This window comes from Leptopilina boulardi, unplaced genomic scaffold (assembly GCF_019393585.1).
Source record: "Leptopilina boulardi isolate dan_hultmark-lab unplaced genomic scaffold, ZJU_Lbou_2.1 LbouV2_305, whole genome shotgun sequence".
Classification (NCBI taxonomy): domain Eukaryota; kingdom Metazoa; phylum Arthropoda; class Insecta; order Hymenoptera; family Figitidae; genus Leptopilina; species Leptopilina boulardi.
In genome coordinates, this window is record NW_026137869.1 from 804,578 (window position 1) to 822,823 (window position 18,246).

General features: G+C 31.0%; 1 protein-coding gene across 1 annotated transcript in view; it reads left to right on the top strand.

The window, feature by feature from the left end:
* Positions 1 to 18,246, top strand: part of LOC127283061 (uncharacterized) — a 39,206-nt gene that overhangs the window by 1,067 nt on the left and 19,893 nt on the right. The gene's annotated exons all lie outside the window — the stretch shown is intronic.

An 18,246-nucleotide genomic window follows, 5' to 3' on the forward strand; every position in this document is an offset into this window, starting at 1 on the left:
TTATTAAATTATTAAATTATTAAATTATTAAATTATTAAATTATTAAATTATTACTAATATAATATATTAATATAATATTATTTTCTATACATACTAAAATAAATAAACTTGTATACGTGTATGGATTGGATTTTTCAACACACATATATGTTTAGAAAAAAAAAATAATTTCTAAACGTAAACTACATTGAGTATACGTTTTTGAAAAAATCAATCTACATCATTTTATTTTCACATATATTTTTAGTGTGGTTTATGAGTTTTATATGTATATATATGTTTTGTATATACAAGACTGTGGTCTAGCTTAATCGTTGATGATTCATTATATATATACCCACCGCACGGTTATCTCGCGCGATCAGTGCGGAGTCTGAACTTGTTTCGTTCTCGTGCACTTTTAAAATCAGATGATATATACTTTATGATGATTATAATTTATTTTTTTTAATTTTTTTTTTTAAGAACAATGGCCCATATTCATTTTTGGTGTCATTAAAATTCTTCAAATTTAATTTTTGACATTTGTAAATTATTCATTTTTTAATTTGTATAGATTATTTATTTTTATTATTATTACTTTTACTATTATTATTATCATTATTATTATTATTATTGTTATTATTATTATTATTTTATTATTATTATTATTATTATTGTTATTATTGTAATTATTTTTTATTTACTATTTATTATAGTATTTTTTCTTTTGTTGTAAGCCTGTATTGAAAAAATAAAAAAAAAAGGAATTTTCGATATCAAATATTAAGAATTTTTGATTTATTTTTCATTTGGAAAAATTGTAAAAAAAAAAATTTTTTTTTCTCTGATTTTCTAGTACATACAACTCGTTAAAAAAAATATATATAATATTGGCTGAACTGAGTCATTATCGGGCTAAGGTACCCCCAAGTGTTTATTTGGCTTCATCTCAGAACTGGCTGCTAAAGTCGATATAGATATCGCTTGGCTTTGCTCGCGACCCTCGTATCATTGACACTTATATATACCTTTTTTTTATTTTCTCGCAGTTGTTCGATATACTTTGTCCCTTCTTTTAACATATATCCCAGACAAAATTCTCAAAAATACAAATCTTGTTTATTTTTTTTATTTATTTTTTTTTTTTTTAATAAATTTTTGTCAACAATTATAAATTATTATTATTACTATTCTTACTAGTAGTAAATAAATATAAATTATAATTAACCATAATAAATTATATATAATAAAAATTAATTTTTTATAATTATTTATTTTTCTTTTATGTAAGCGAAAATTTAATATTTAATTTAAATATTTACACAGAAAAGGGTAAAAAAAAGTCTATAAAAAAAAAAATACAGTTAATCTTTGCGCAAAGTTGTTATACATAAAGTGTTTGTATATATATGCGAGATAGATCTGTGCCGACATTGTCATAAAGCAATTTCGCCCACCTCGCATGAACGATACACATTGTTGTCACCCCATCAATAAAAAAAAAAAAAGAACTTAGATTATAGACTATAAACACTTCAGGTTACGTAATTTGTCATCTATATATATATATATATATATATACAAGAATCAATATTATATATGTTAAACGTTGATTAAAATAATTTTATAATAAAAAAATCTAAATTTATATTATCTTATTTGAAAATTTTATACGAAAAAAAAAAAAAAAAAAATTAATTTTATCTTGAGAATGGAAATAATTTTCTCGACTTTGATTCATTATATGTATAAAATCGCAAATCAGTTATTTTGATTAGCCTTATATGTGCACGTGAGGGAGAAAATGATCAGGACAATATGATTAAATGACAAATGACGAGCGACAAAACTCGAGAGATAAAGTATGCTTGAAAGATAAATTCGAAACGTGATGTTAGTTCAGAACACACACACACACACACGTGGATTATTTGCATTGTGGATGGGGTAACCACCCTGTACCACTTTTCTAAACGAAGGATGTATCAAAACACTAGTAATGTTACAAAAAAAAAAAAAAAAGTTAAAGTAAATATGTGGATTTAAATATTGCGCGTTTTGTGACTGATGCAAATATGAAAGAGTCGATAACTCTTTTGTCCTGTAAAAGTGTTTTCATTTGAAATCGAAGGATGTAAAATCTCATGGTACATGCGTGCTGATATGGGGAAAGAGGTGCGTTTTCTCGCGTGAGTTAAGGAGGAGCGGGTTGAGGGAGGAGTCAAACAGCTCTAAGGCAAACCCTCTCTTTGCTCTGGTACCCATCGTAACGTACGTCAACCGGCGCAAAAACATCGCAACAGAATGCGCCGGCGCTTTCAAGCCCTTCCTACTTTAAATCGTCAAATTAATTTCAAATTCAATTGGAGGGGGAGAAAAAATACATGAAAAAAAGGGAAAATAGTTGCTATATTGTTATATAGTTTTGAAATTTTGGTTGCTATTATATTTTATGGTTTAACTAATATCAAATCATTTTGGTTAGAAATTTAAACCATTTGGTAAATAGTATAGATTTTGTATGGTAACAAAATTTTTAGTTTTGCTATTTTTGAATGGTAGCAGTTTCTTTGATTTGCTGCATAATTGGTGAAGGTATTGGTATTGCTACAATTGGTACCAATTATTAAACCACTATTTATGGTCGCTATCATCATTATGTGGTTTAGTGACGATTATTATACAAGTTTGGTACAACTATTTAATGGTACCACTATATTAATTGCTACCATTGTTTAAATTGAACTATTTAATGGTACCATTAATTTAGTTCCGAAGAATGTTTGGTACCGATGGTACCACTATTTATGGTTGTTATCATCATTATTTGGTGACAATATTGTACTTGCTATCATAGTTTATTTCGATGTATTTAATGGTACCACTATTTTTTTTGCTACCAGTGTTTACTTCAAACTATTAAATGGAAGCAGAATTTTACTTGCTACCATAATTTAGTTCGAACTATTTAATGGTACCACTATATTAATTGCTACCATTGTTTAATTTGAACTATTTAATGGTACCAGTAAATTTAAAGTGAACAATGTATGGTACAACTATTTAATGGTACCACTATATTAATTGCTACCATTGTTTAGATTGAAGTATTTAATGGTATCGCTATTTTCAGTTCCGAAGAATTTTTGGTACCGATGGTACCACTATTTATGGTTGTTATCATCATTATTTGGTGCCAATATTGTACTTGCTACCATAGTTTAGTTCGATGTATTTAATGGTACCACTATTTTATTTGCTACCATAGTTTAGGTCGATCTATTTAATGGTACCACTATATTAATTGCTACCATTGTTTAGTTTGAACTAATTAATGGTACCACTAAATTTAAAGTGAACAATGTATGGTACAACTTTTTAATGGTAACACTATATTAATTGCTACCATTGTTTAGATTGAAGTATTTAATGGTACCGCTATTTTCAGTTCCGAAGAATGTTTGGTACCGATGGTACCACTATTTATGGTTGTTATCATCATTATTTGGTGCCAATATTGTACTTGCTACCATAGTTTAGTTCGATGTATTTAATGGTACCACTATTTTATTTGCTACCATAGTTTAGGTCGATCTATTTAATGGTACCACTATATTAATTGCTACCATTGTTTAGTTTGAACTTATTAATGTTACCACTAAATTTAAAGTGAACAATGTATGGTACAACTATTTAATGGTACCACTATATTAATTGCTACCATTGTTTAGATTGAAGTATTTAATGGTACCGCTATTTTCAGTTCCGAAGAATGTTTTGTACCGATGGTACCACTATTTATGGTTGTTATCATCTTTGTTTGGTGCCAATATTGTACTTGCTACCATAGTTTAGTTCGATGTATTTAATGGTACCACTATTTTATTTGCTACCAGTGTTTAGTTCGATGTATTTAATGGTACCACTATTTTATTTGCTACCAGTGTTTAGTTCGAACTATTGAATGGAAACAAAATTTATTTGCTACCATAATTTAGTTCGAACTATTGAATGGTACCACTATATTAATTGCTACCATTGTTTAGTTTGAACTATTTAATGGTACCACTAAATTTAAAGTGAACAATGTATGGTACAATACATAGTCTACTTATGGTTGTTATTTTTATTATTTGGTACCATTAGTAACGATTAAGTTTGGTACAACTATTGAATGATACAAACGTTATGGTTGCTAACTTTGTTTAGTTCGGACTATTTAATGGTACCACAATTCGTTGTTGTTATCATAATTATTTGTTACCATTATTTACAATTTGTATTTATGTTTGGTGCATCTATTTAGTGGTACCATTATAATAGTTGCTACCATTGGTACCATGTTTGGTAACACAATTATTACATGGTACCAATAATCTTTAGTTGTTACCAATAATGTTTTAACTACAACAGTTCGGATGCAACAATGTCGGTACAAAATTTTTATCAATAAATAAGACAAATGTTGCAAATATTATTTTTCTTAAAAAATTTTTTTTGTCACTTTCAACAAAAATTTAAATTAATTCTCTTTTTTTCTGTCTTTTGAGAATGGAATGAAAAAAAAGAAGAAGAAGAAGAAGACTATACACGCTATGGAGTTATTATATTGGACGTTCGGTCGTTTGTGGTTTGAAGTTCATCAAAGGACGCACACAACGCTCAACTCTTTGCGAGAGCGTGAAATGAAAATATATCCCATCTCATGCGGGCGCGACCCATGTGCGTCGACATTTTGCAAGAAAAAAAAACAGAAAAAAAGAGAAGCACATATTGGTAGCTTAAAAAAAATGAACGTGATGTCCCGCGAACTTATTAAATACATTTTAAAATTGACTTTTATGCGCCCTTTCATATGATTTATTACACAGTAATTATTAAAAAAATTTGCTGTCTTTTAAAACTGGTTTATCGTTCGAATAATCCACCGAAAGACGCGCGCGTTGGTTGTATATATATATAAGATCGTTGGCAAACGTTTCATAGGTCTCTCATTCTGATACCATAAGCACTCACTCTCCGTCAGTGATCGTAAAGCTGCACCGCATAAGACCATTAATTTCATCGAGGTTACCTCTGAATCATCGTAATCGTAACGTCGACTTGCCAACTCTCTTTCTCTCTCTCTCTCTCTCTCTCTCTCTCTCTCTCTCTCTCTCACTCTTGCGACTTGTTAAATTATTCTAGATACTTATCATATCCGAGGGTAATTTCCAGTGGTAGGAAATCATTCCGCCCTCTATCTCCTAATTCATATAGAGATAATTTTATGAAATTATCATTCTTCAATGTCCATTTGTTACGGTTTTTCATGCTGTAGCAGCATATCGAGTCTTGTGCTATAGATATTATATAAATATTAAAAAAAAAGATACGAGAAAAATAATTCTTGAATTTCTTTAACAAAGAATAAATATATGTATACGTGTATATCTTTCAAAAGCAGATTGCAAAGTTGAAATGTATAAATTCAAGTAAATGACTTTAGAAATATTATAAATGACTTTACGGTAACATTTTGATTTTAGTTGTGGGTTAAAATTTCAAATGCTGGGTGTTATAAATCATTCATTTAATTTTAGTTGAAGTAGTAATTGATAAGTTCAATCAAAGGGGGGAGTTTAAAGTTGGTATAGTTTCAAACTCTCAATACTTCAATAGTTCAATACTTCAATTCCACAATATTTCAATACAAATGGTTACTTCAAAAAATTGCAGGTCCACTGGTTGGGAAATTGCCAGTACTAAATAATAGGGGTGGTACCTAATAGGGGCAATACCTAATAATGATAGTAACTTATAGTGGCAATACCTCATAGTAGAGGTAGTACCTAATAGGGGCAATACCTCATTATGGCAGTACCGAATAGGGGCAATACCCAATATTGGCAATACCTAATAGTGGCCATACCTCATAGTAGGGGTAGTACCTAATAGGGGCAATACCTCATAATAGGGGTGGTACCTATTAGGGGCAATACCTAATAATAGGGGTGGTACCTAATAGGGTCAATACCTAATAGAGGCAATACCTAATATTGACAGTACCTAATAGGGTCAATACCTCATAGTATGGGTAGTAGGCAGTAGTAGTAGTAGTAGTAGTATGGCAGTACCTAATAATGGCAACACCTAATAGTGGCAATAACCCATAGTAGGGGCAGTACCTAATAGGGGCAATAGAGTACCTAATAGAGTACTTATAATAATGTCAGTACCTAATAGTGGCAATATCTCTTAGTACGGGTAGTACCTAATAGAGGTCATACCTAATATTGGCAGTACCTAATAATGGCAACACCTAATAGTGGCAATAACCCATAGTAGGGGTAGTACCTAATAGGGGCAATACCTAATATTGGCAGTACCTCATAGTAGGGGTAGTACCTAATAGTGGCAGTACCTCCCAGTAGGGGTAGTACCTAATAGTTGCAGTACCTCATAGTTGGGGTAGTACCTAATAGGGGCAATACCTCATTATGGCAGTATCTAATAGGGGCAATACCCAATATTGATAATACCTAATAGTGGCCATACCTCATAGTTGGGGTAGTACCTAATAGGGGCAATACCTCACTATGGCAGTATCTAATAGGGGCAATACCCAATATTGGTAATACCTAATAGTGGCCAAACCTCATAGTAGGGGTAGTACCTAATAGGGGCAATACCTCATAATAGGGGTGGTACCTATTAGGGGCAATACCTAATAATGGCAGTACCTAATAGGGGCAATACCTATTATTGGTAGTACCTAATAGGGGCAATACCTAATTTTGGTAGTACCTAATAATGGCAATACCTAATAATGACTATAACTAATAATGATAGTACCTAATAGTGTCAATACCTCATAAAAGGGGTGGTACCTATTAGGGACAATACCTAATAATGGCAGAACCTAATAGGGGCAATACCTAATAATGGCAGAACCTAATAGGGGCAATACCTAATATTGGTAGTACCTAATAATGGCAATACCTAATAGTGGCAGTACCTCATAGTAGGGGTAGTACCTAATAGGGGCAATACCTCATAATAGGGGTGGTACCTATTAGGGGCAATACCTAATAATGACAGTACCTAATAGGGGCAATACCTAATATTAGTAGTACCTAATAATGGCAATACCTAATAATTCCAGTACCTGATAAATGTACTACCTGACAATGGTAATTCCAATTGACGATTACTTTAAGCAATTTCTTTCACTAAATTTTTGAAACACACGTCGAGGAGACAAAAATTCATTGCCAAACAAGAGTCTGCTTACTCTGAATTGCTTCTCGGCTATATATACCAAAGTGCTTCTTTAAAATCCCTTTAGCCAAACATCTCTCGATGCTTCTTGAGAGCCTTTTCGACAAGTAGTGTATATACACACTCTCATCTTAGGGTCCCGATCTCGACCCAGAATTTCGTTACTCGCGCACGAGCTTGCCGAAAGCGATGATAGGGAAATGATTCGTATCTTAAATTTAAATTCACAAATGCTACGCTCAATTGGGTCTCTCCCTTTCTTTTTTCTTAGAGTCCAACTATATATCTTGTACCACCATCATCATCCATTCATCCTAATTTATATCGCAAATTTTTTTTTTCCAAAAAAAACAAATTCTAAGGAGACTAATATATTAATTAGTGACATAATATTTAATAATAAAAACTTTAAAATGACATTGTAAAACTTTTTTTTTTCAAATAAAAATCCAAGTAGTCTATTGATGAAGATGATTATAAATCTGATGATGATAAAAATCTTTACGATTGGTTTTTTTTTCACTTTTTTTTTCTCATTGTAATACAATATAACGCGTATTGATACAACCATTTATTATTAATAATTACTGACGACTACAAATTACAAATTCACATTCTAATAACATGAAAACATTGTTGCACACTATATACTTACATTTGCAATATACGTAATGAGACAAAAAAAGAAATTTTTTTTTTTTTTTTTTTTTTTGATGAGAGCAATAAAAGGAATTTTTTTCTTGATAGAAAAGTATAGATATGTAGTGTCGTGAAATAATTTTTAAAATTATTTGCAATTTTATAAAAAGGAAAAACCGAATTATCTCTCGCGATAATATAATTGTTATGCATTTTATGTTTAAATTGAAAAAAAAGAAGTATTTTCATTATCTCTAACAACCTCTAATTGCTCGGATTTACGATCACATTAAATATCGACAACTTACTTGTTTCCTTGCATTTCAAGGTGCGTAGGCCGATCTTTCCTAATCATTTTTCAAGGAGATTCATCTATTTCATAGACTATATATTTTTTTTTTAATTATTTGATTAAATAATAATTTTTTATTCAAATTTTTATTTTTAAAAGAATTTAATTTTTTTGAAAATAATTTTAAATATTTTGTGAATATTGAAATTTTTTTTTTAAATAATTTTAGGCTGAATTAAATTATATGCATGGTGGTATTGTGAAGGGGGGAAATTTATTCCTTTTGAATTGGAGAAATTACTTCTCATCTGGAGAACACCAGCTACTGAATTAGCCGTCAGTTGTATATATATATATATATATATATCTAAAAATTTTATCTTTTCTTGTTGACCACTTATCTTACCGCCCAGAGCAGACATGGATTTGTGCAGAAAAACGAGTTCTTTGAATGTGGGAATAGTACCTATATAATTATACAAGTAACTTCTGTATTCATTGGAATGTGGCAAAAGGAAATATTACGTAATTCTGTTTTCGCTAATTTTTATAATTACAAATCAGTCGCAATTGCAGAGTCTAGATGTAAAAATTTTCTTTTTTTCCCCCCAGCACAAAATCCCGGAATGACCTGTTATTACTTCTGTTATTGAGCTCCAAGATTTCATTTTTCTCTTTATATATATATATATATATATATATTAAACTATTTTTATCATTTCCAGTAATAAAAATAAAATTCTAAAAAAAATGAATTTTTTTTTATTTTTCTTCTCTGAATAATTTTTAAAATTAAAAAAAAGGCTTTTTACGGTTTCGTGGCCTATCAGGGTCGAAAGCCTTATAGTTTCGCTTTGGCGACCGTCCGTCCGTACGTCGTACATGGTAACCGTTTCCAAGGCAACCATTACTATGTCAACAGTTACTATAAAACTATTACTTACTATGGCAGCAGTTACTTACTATGGCAACAGTTACTTACTATGGCAAAAGTTACTATGGCAAAAGTTACTATGGCAAAAGTTACTATGGCAATAGTTACTATGTCAACAGTTACTTACTATGGCAAAAGTTACTATGGCAATAGTTACTATGGTAATAGTTACTATGCGGTAATAGTTACTATGGCAAAAGTTACTATGGCAAAAGTTACTATGGCAAAAGTTACTATGGCAAAAGTTACTATGGCAAAAGTTACTATGGCAGCAGTTACTTACTATGGCAAAATTTACTATGGCAAAAGTTACTATGGCAGCAGTTACTTACTATGGCAAAAGTTACTATGGCAAAAGTTACTATGGCAGTAGTTACTTACTATGGCAAAAGTTACTATGGCATCAATTACTTACTATGGCAAAAGTTATTATGGCAAAAGTTACTATAGCAAAAGTTATTATGTCAAAAGTTACAATGGCAACAGTTACTTACTATGGCAAAAGTTACTACAGAAAAAGTTACTATGTCAAAAGTTACTATGGCAAAAGTTACTATGGCAAAAGTTACTATGGCAAAAGTTACTATGGCAAAAGTTACTATGGCAAAAGTTACTATGGCAAAAGTTACTATGGCAAAAGTTAGTATGTCAACAGTTACTATGGCAAAAGTTACTATGGCAAAAGTTACTATGGCAAAAGTTACTATGTCAACAGTTACTTACTATGGGAAAAGTTACTATGGCAAAAGTTACTATGGCAAAAGTTACTATGGCAAAAGTTACTATGGCAATAGTTACAATGGCAACAGTTACTTACTATGGCAAAAGTTACTATGGCAATAGTTACTATGGTAATAGTTACTATGCGGTAATAGTTACTATGGCAAAAGTTACTATGGCAAAAGTTACTATGGCAAAAGTTACTATGGCAAAAGTTACTATGGCAAAAGTTACTATGGCAATAGTTACTATGTCAACAGTTACTTACTATGGCAAAAGTTACTATGGCAATAGTTACTATGGTAATAGTTACTATGCGGTAATAGTTACTATGCGGTAATAGTTACTATGGCAAAAGTTACTATGGCAAAAGTTACTATGGCAATAGTTACTATGTCAACAGTTACTTACTATGGCAAAAGTTACTATGGCAATAGTTACTATGGTAATAGTTACTATGCGGTAATAGTTACTATGGCAAAAGTTACTATGGCAAAAGTTACTATGGCAGCAGTTACTTACTATGGCAAAATTTACTATGGCAAAAGTTACTATGGCAGCAGTTACTTACTATGGCAAAAGTTACTATGGCAAAAGTTACTATGGCAGTAGTTACTTACTATGGCAAAAGTTACTATGGCATCAATTACTTACTATGGCAAAAGTTATTATGGCAAAAGTTACTATAGCAAAAGTTATTATGTCAAAAGTTACAATGGCAACAGTTACTTACTATGGCAAAAGTTACTACAGAAAAAGTTACTATGTCAAAAGTTACTATGGCAACAGTTACTTACTATGACAATAGTTACTATGGCAGCAGGTGATTTCCATAGCAACTATATCAATTCACAAATAATGTAATTATAAATTATATATTATATTCAAATAATTTTTGATCTGAATTTAAAAAGCCACAAAACTCTAGATGTAGGCCCTTTGCGCCTCCTATTTTTCCTGATTTTTTCTCTTTGTGGTCCATGAAATATAAAAAAAAACATATTTCTTTAAATTGAAAAGAAAAATACTGTCACCCGCATAAAAAACAAAAAATGTCAGAGGGAATTAAAAATAAACTGTGAGGAATGCAATGTAAACGAAAAAAATAAAATAAAGTGCCGTTCTCTTATTTGCATTGTGGATGATTAATGATTGGAAAGAGACTTTACGATTACAAAAATTGAAAATGGAGAAATGAATTAATGTGAGGTGCGGTTGTTTGATTTGAAAAAAAAAAAAAAAAAAAAAAAAAATTCAATTCCCCTCTAGGCAAATCAGTGTCATTATCGGAAATCAGAGGGCTTTCTGCAATGTAAATTTGATTTCGTAGTGAACGCGGAAACCACGTGGTTACATATAGATATGTGCGGGTGGTACAAATCATACAAGAGTAGAAAGTGAGGCAATGTTTAAATTACCCGCCCCACATTGACTCTCTCTCTCTCTCTCTCTCAAGCTTTACGATATTGAATGCGTTTGTTTCTTCCGTTCCACCACTATAGCAATTACACTAGCTTGGGGCGTTACAAACTTACATATATATTTTATAATGATCTTTTAACGCCATTGCAAAAAATAATTTTTTTGAGAAGGAAAAAAAAATTCAAAGCTGTTTTTTAAGCAGAAAAAATTTTTATTTTCTGTTTTGTAAAATTTTTTATAGTTAATTTGGAGGGTAAATTTAAAATCATTAAAGTGGTGCCAAAAGTAGTATTAGTTTAGTATTAGTTTCTTTTTGGTATTAGTTTTTTAGTATTAGTTTTTTAGTACTAGTTTCGTTTAGTATTACTTTATTTAGCATTAGTATTTTTAGTATTAGTTTCTTTTTAGCATTAGTTTCCTGTTAGTATTAGTTTATTTTTAGCACTAGTTTCCTTTTAGCATTAGCTTCTTTTAAGCATTAGTTTCTGTTTAGTATTAGTTTTTTTAGTATTAGTTTTTTAGTACTAGTTTCTTTTAGCATTAGTTTCTTTTAGTACTAGTTTCTTTTAGTACTAGTTTCTTTTAGTACTAGTTTCTTTTAATATTAGTTTTTTTTAGAATCTGTTTTTTAGTACTTATTTTTTTAGCATTAGTATGTTTAGTATTAGTTTCTTTTTAGCATTAGTTTCCTTTTAGCATTAGTTTTTTTTTAAATTTCAATTTCATTTAATTTTAGTTTTTTTTCAAATTTACAGTGATAATCTTTTCAAAAATTTATCGTATACCCATACGGGATAATTTATTATAAACCACTGAAAAGGGGGGAGGGGGAGAAGGAAATTAATTTATTCAGTTGCGAAAGTATCGATTGTGTATATATATATACAATATTGTCAATAGCACAAGGATTCTTTTTCTTTCAAACGTATATTATAAAAAAAAATTTTTTTTTTCATTTGGTATCGAATTTTACTTCAACAGTATTGGATAAATTGAAACGTAATTTAGCGACACAAATATGTTCACGTTTAATGACATTTACAAGCGGTAAAGGAATTTATTACTTGTCAAATTGTAAGATAAGAGATATTCATTAACATATATAGGAGAGATATTCAAATGATCAATATTCTTTTACCGTATCTGGACCATTAGGTATAAAGTATGATTCCTGGTATTAGAGTCCCATATAATGATAATATAGTTTTTCAATTGAATTTATTGCAATATGTACTTGAATGAAAAATATATATTTGAATGATGCTGAGTATTTAATGGTAATTTTCTCCATTATAATCGAATAGTGATACATTTTATTGTTTATATTTTCCATTGTTTAGACAATGAATATGTAATTTTATGACAATATACTTTTTTTTTATCTATAGTAATAGAGAATAAATAAATAAAAAATTTTTTTTCGAATTACAATTGAAACTGATTTTAAGAATTTTTGTTTTCAATTTGCAAAAAAATGAATTAATTATTATTCTAGATTATTATTTTTCATATGGGGCTGAACGTAAACGATGCGTTCATTCATATACGCACATGAATGAACCATGCGCGCCCAGAATGAATGTGTCGTGTGTTTGTGTGTGGACATAAAGTACTCTTCAATGAAATGCAGCCTGTGGTTCACGATTCTCTTTATATACGCCTACATCTCTTTTCTCTTTCAATGACGAAGCAAAAAATAAATGATAATTGAATAAAATATCACAAATCAAATTCTCGTTTAAGACTTATATAGGGAAAAATTATTATTTTAAAAATTATCACGATTTTTTTGCTATTATATTTTAATAAAATATAAAATAATAATTTTTACATTTTTTGTTTTTGTTATATGAAAAAAATTTTTTATCTATTTTATTTGACACATGAATTGAGTTAACTCACTGAAAAATAGTGAGTAAAATATCGAAACATGAAGGCTCGATATCGAGAATGTGTATATGTGTATTTTTGTTGTAAATGTCAATGGAATGATAAGGAGACAATTCTAATCCGCCTAGAACTTTGTGTTCCCGACCACGGACAAGTTTTTCGAGCTAGACAATGGGTTTGCTTATAAATGACAACGTGTGACATAATAAAAGTCATATATATGTCGGAAATTCATATCGTCTTTTGAATCTCGTTTGCTTTTTCATCATCAGAAACTTGACTATTATTAAGTAAACATTTACTTGTACCAAATAATTTTTGGATTTGGACCAATAATTTTTGTATTCGAACCAATAATTTTTGTATTTGAACCAATAATATCTGTACCTGAACCAATAATATCTGTACCTGAACAAATAATTTTTAAATTTGGACCAATAATTTCTGTATTTGAACCAATAATTTTTGTATTTGAACCAATAATATCTGTACCTGAACCAATAATATCTGTACCTGAACCAATAATATCTGTACCTGAACAAATAATTTTTAAATTTAGACCAATAATTTCTGTATTTGAACCAATAATTTTTGTATTTGAACCAATAATATTTGTATATAAACCAATAATATCTGTATTTGAACCAATAATTTTTGAATTTGGACCAATAATTTCTGTAGAAAAATAGTGTTGTACCTAGACCAAACTATGTTTTTTGAGATTCTTTCAGAGCAATGAGTTCCCTTTATTGATAGAATTAGTATAAAATTAAAATAATTCAAAAATAAAAATGGTACTTTAAAAAATATTCAATGATGTTTCAAAAATACAAAATGTTAATAGTATATGTGAATGTGCTAAATGCAAATAAAGAACTTTTGTACTAGTATATCGCTGTTAAAAATAAATAAATAATAAAACTCGAGGCGAAATGTTCATAATATTAAATATATATATATATATATATATACATATACCAACCTGCATACAATCATATCATTAGATATGTATTGTTGATTCTCTTCCTAACAGGTTTTATATGCATCTTTTAATATGTATTTTTAGCGATTTATCACACACTTCTTATACTTTGTTAGATAACAAGTAAACTGTATATTCATGCAATTTTATATACACACACATTTTTAAAATTAATATCTACATTCATGAGTCAATTATTTAGAAATCCCCTCCCCCTCCACTTCTTCATTTTAATAAATTTTCATTAGTGGATAATATAACCAAACAAAAGAGTTACACGAGATATAAATAACATTTATAGATATATAATAATTGAAAATTTACGTATATTGTTTATCAAATCCTACGATTTTCCAGTTTAATTCTATTAGACGTAATTTGAGTTTATATATTTTTTTTATTATTATAGATGAGAAATGAAAGTGATTTCTAGTATCTTTTTTATAGTGAGATGAACATGTGAGAGTTTAAAAGCAGTTCTCTTTCAAGTATAGTATATATATATATATATATATATATTCAATAAAATGATCGTGGGTGGAGTAGATCGTGCCTGACCACCGACAACTTTGATTCCCTGCGATTGTTGGGACCAGGTGGGTTCAATGATCGGTAAATCACACGCGATTCAATAGGTTTTAACTTTTGTAAAATAATCAAAACAAAACAGGTTTTTCTATTTTTTAGAAAAAAAAAAAAATAGAATTGTAGTTCCATTGTTTTGTATTTACCAAAGATTTTTACAATTTTTGGTAGTTTAATTGGAAATTTAGCTTTTTGGTATTTAGGAACTATTTTCTGATTTTTGTCTTTTGGTTGCCGTTCATTTGGTTTTCAACACAAAATATTTCTTTTTTGATAATACTGGTATTATTAGCTAATGGTGATTCCGAACGTTGGTTGATACAATCTATGGTATTTTGAAATAATAGTTATAACAATTTTGATATGGAAACGGTTGCCATGATAACGGTTTTTATGGTACAGATTGCTATAGTACCAGTTGCTGTGGTACCACTTCCCGTGGTATCAGTTGCCGTGGTACCAGTGGGTGTGGTACCAGTTCCAGTGGTAACAGTTGCTATGGTACTTTGTAACTTCTATAGTACCAGTTCCTGTGGTACTTTGTAACTTCTGTGGTACCAGGTCCCGTGGTACCAGTTGCTATGGTACCAGTTGTTATGGTACCAGTTCCTGTGGTACTTTGTAACTTCTGTGGTACAAGTTCCTGTGGTACTTTGTAACTTCTGTGTACCAGTTCCCGTGGTACCAGTTGTTGTGGTACCAGTTGCTGTGGTACCAGTTGTTGTGGTACCAGTTGCTGTGGTACTTTGTAACTTCTGTGGTACCAGTTGCTGTGGTACTTTGTAACTTCTGTGGTACTTTGTAACTTCTGTGGTACCAGTTCCCGTGGTACCAGTTGTTGTGGTACAAGTTGTTGTGGTACTTTGTAACTTCTGTGGTACCAGTTGCTGTGGTACTTTGTAACTTCTGTGGTACCAGTTGCTGTGGTACTTTGTAACTTCTGTGGTACCAGTTCCTGTGGTACGAGTTTCTATGGTACCAGTTGCTGTGGTACTTTGTAACTTCTGTGGTACAAGTTCCTGTGGTACTTTGTAACTTCTGTGTACCAGTTCCCGTGGTACCAGTTGTTGTGGTACCAGTTGCTGTGGTACCAGTTGTTGTGGTACCAGTTGCTGTGGTACTTTGTAACTTCTGTGGTACCAGTTGCTGTGGTACTTTGTAACTTCTGTGGTACTTTGTAACTTCTGTGGTACCAGTTCCCGTGGTACCAGTTGTTGTGGTACAAGTTGTTGTGGTACTTTGTAACTTCTGTGGTACCAGTTGCTGTGGTACTTTGTAACTTCTGTGGTACCAGTTGCTGTGGTACTTTGTAACTTCTGTGGTACCAGTTCCTGTGGTACGAGTTTCTATGGTACCAGTTGCTGTGGTACTTTGTAACTTTCTGCGGTACCACTTTCTGTGAAACCAGTTGGTGTGGTACCAGTTGCAGTGGTACCGGTAGCTATGGAAACCATACGAGTATACGTCGGACGGACGGACCGACGGACGCCAAATCGCCTGTATTACGAAATCCTAAAAATTGTAGTTTCATTTTAATAACTGTTCAATTCCAAAAATTTTGCTACTTCAAAATCATTTTGTAGTTCGAAACGTATTTTCAAAAATAAAATTTTTATTTCAAATTAAAACTTTGTTTAAAAAAAAATTGCAATGAGTTTTCCATTCTGCTTTATAAGAAATAAAAATAAATTTGAAAACAAGTAAATGCAATTTAATGCAAAAGAAATCATAGGCATGAGTTGTATATATATATATATATATATATATATATATATTCGCAAAGAGAAGAAAAAAAACTCTTTTTTAGTAAGTTGCAGAAAGCCGTGAAGTCTGCACGGTATATAAAAGTTGAGTGGGCATTAGGTGCACTTTCGCCACGAGACCATAATATAGTGGTGATGACAACTTTACCAACTTTATTACCCACAGCTTGAAAAAAGAAAAGAGAGAGGGGGACCGTTATCGTTTGCTGAGAAAAAAAAGGAAGGGGGTAGGGGAGAGCGGTACATACACAATGGGAAGAAAATCGTAAATGTTCCAAGCGGCATTTTCATCATTTTAAAAAGCCTTTATATATATATACTGATATCTTTTTAGTATGAATATATATGTATGCATACCATATACATGAATCTTAATATATATACGCACTTTTACACGTTTAAGGACAAGATTCGTGCAAATTATGTTAAAGCAAATCAGCATATACGTACAGTGAGTTTGTGTGTGTGTGTGTACTTTTAGATCCCGATTGCTTAAAATGTTTTCTCAAAAAAGTAAACTCCTCATCTCAAACCGGATGAGAGTAATGTTTGTGTGAAACACGACCCAAATGTTACCTTCTTGTGGATTATATTCTCACTCCTTTTTTTTGATTTTTAGATTTCATTTTTATATTTTATTTATTATTTTCCTTATCATGATTAACAATTAGCATCAGTTTTATTATAATTGTCTCAAAAGCTATGATAACGGTTGCTATGGTAATGGTTGTCATGGAATCGGTTACTGTGGTACCAGTTACTATGGTACCGGTTACTATGGTAACTTTTCGTTACCATGGTACCAGTAATTTAGATACTAGTTATGTACTACGGTACCATTTAGTTCCTATGGTACCAGTTACATTGGTACCAGTTACTATGGTACGAGTCACTTTGGTACCAGTTACTTTGGTAGCAGTTACTTTGGTACCAGTTACTATATTCCCGGTTACTATGGTACCAGTTACTTTGGTTCCAGTTACTTTGGTACCAGTTAATTTGGTACCAGTTACTTTGGTACCAGTTACTTTGGCCCCAGTTACTATGGTACCAGTTACTTTGGTTCCAGTTACTTTGGTACTAGTTACTTTGGTACCAGTTACTTTGGTCCCAGTTACTTTGGTACCAGTTACTTTGGTACCAGTTAATTTGGTACCAGTTACTTTGGTACTAGTTACTTTGGTACCAGTTACTTTGGTCCCAGTTACTATGGTACCAGTTACTTTGGTTCCAGTTACTTTGGTGCCAGTTACTTTGGTACCAGTTACTTTGGTACCAGTTAATTTGGTACCAGTTACTTTGGTACTAGTTACTTTGGTACCAGTTACTTTGGTCCCAGTTACTATGGTACCAGTTACTTTGGTTCCAGTTACTTTGTTACCAGTTAATTTGGTACCAGTTATTTTAGTACCATTTAGTTTCCATGGAACCAGTTACTTTGGTACCAGTTACTTTGGTTCTATTTAGTTACTATGGTACCAGTTACTTTGGTACCAGTAACTTTGGTACCAGTTACTTTGGTACCAGTAACTTTGGTACCAGTTACTTTGGTACTAGTTACTTTGGTACCAGTTACTATGTTCCCGGTTACTATGGTACCAGTTACTATGGTACCAGTTACTTTGGTTCTATTTAGTTACTATGGTACCAGTTACTTTGCTACCAGTTTCTTTGCTACCAGTCACTTTGGTACCAGTTACTTTGGTGCCATTTACTTTGGTACCAGTTACTTTGGTACTAGTTATTATGTTACCGGTTACTATGGACCAGTTACTT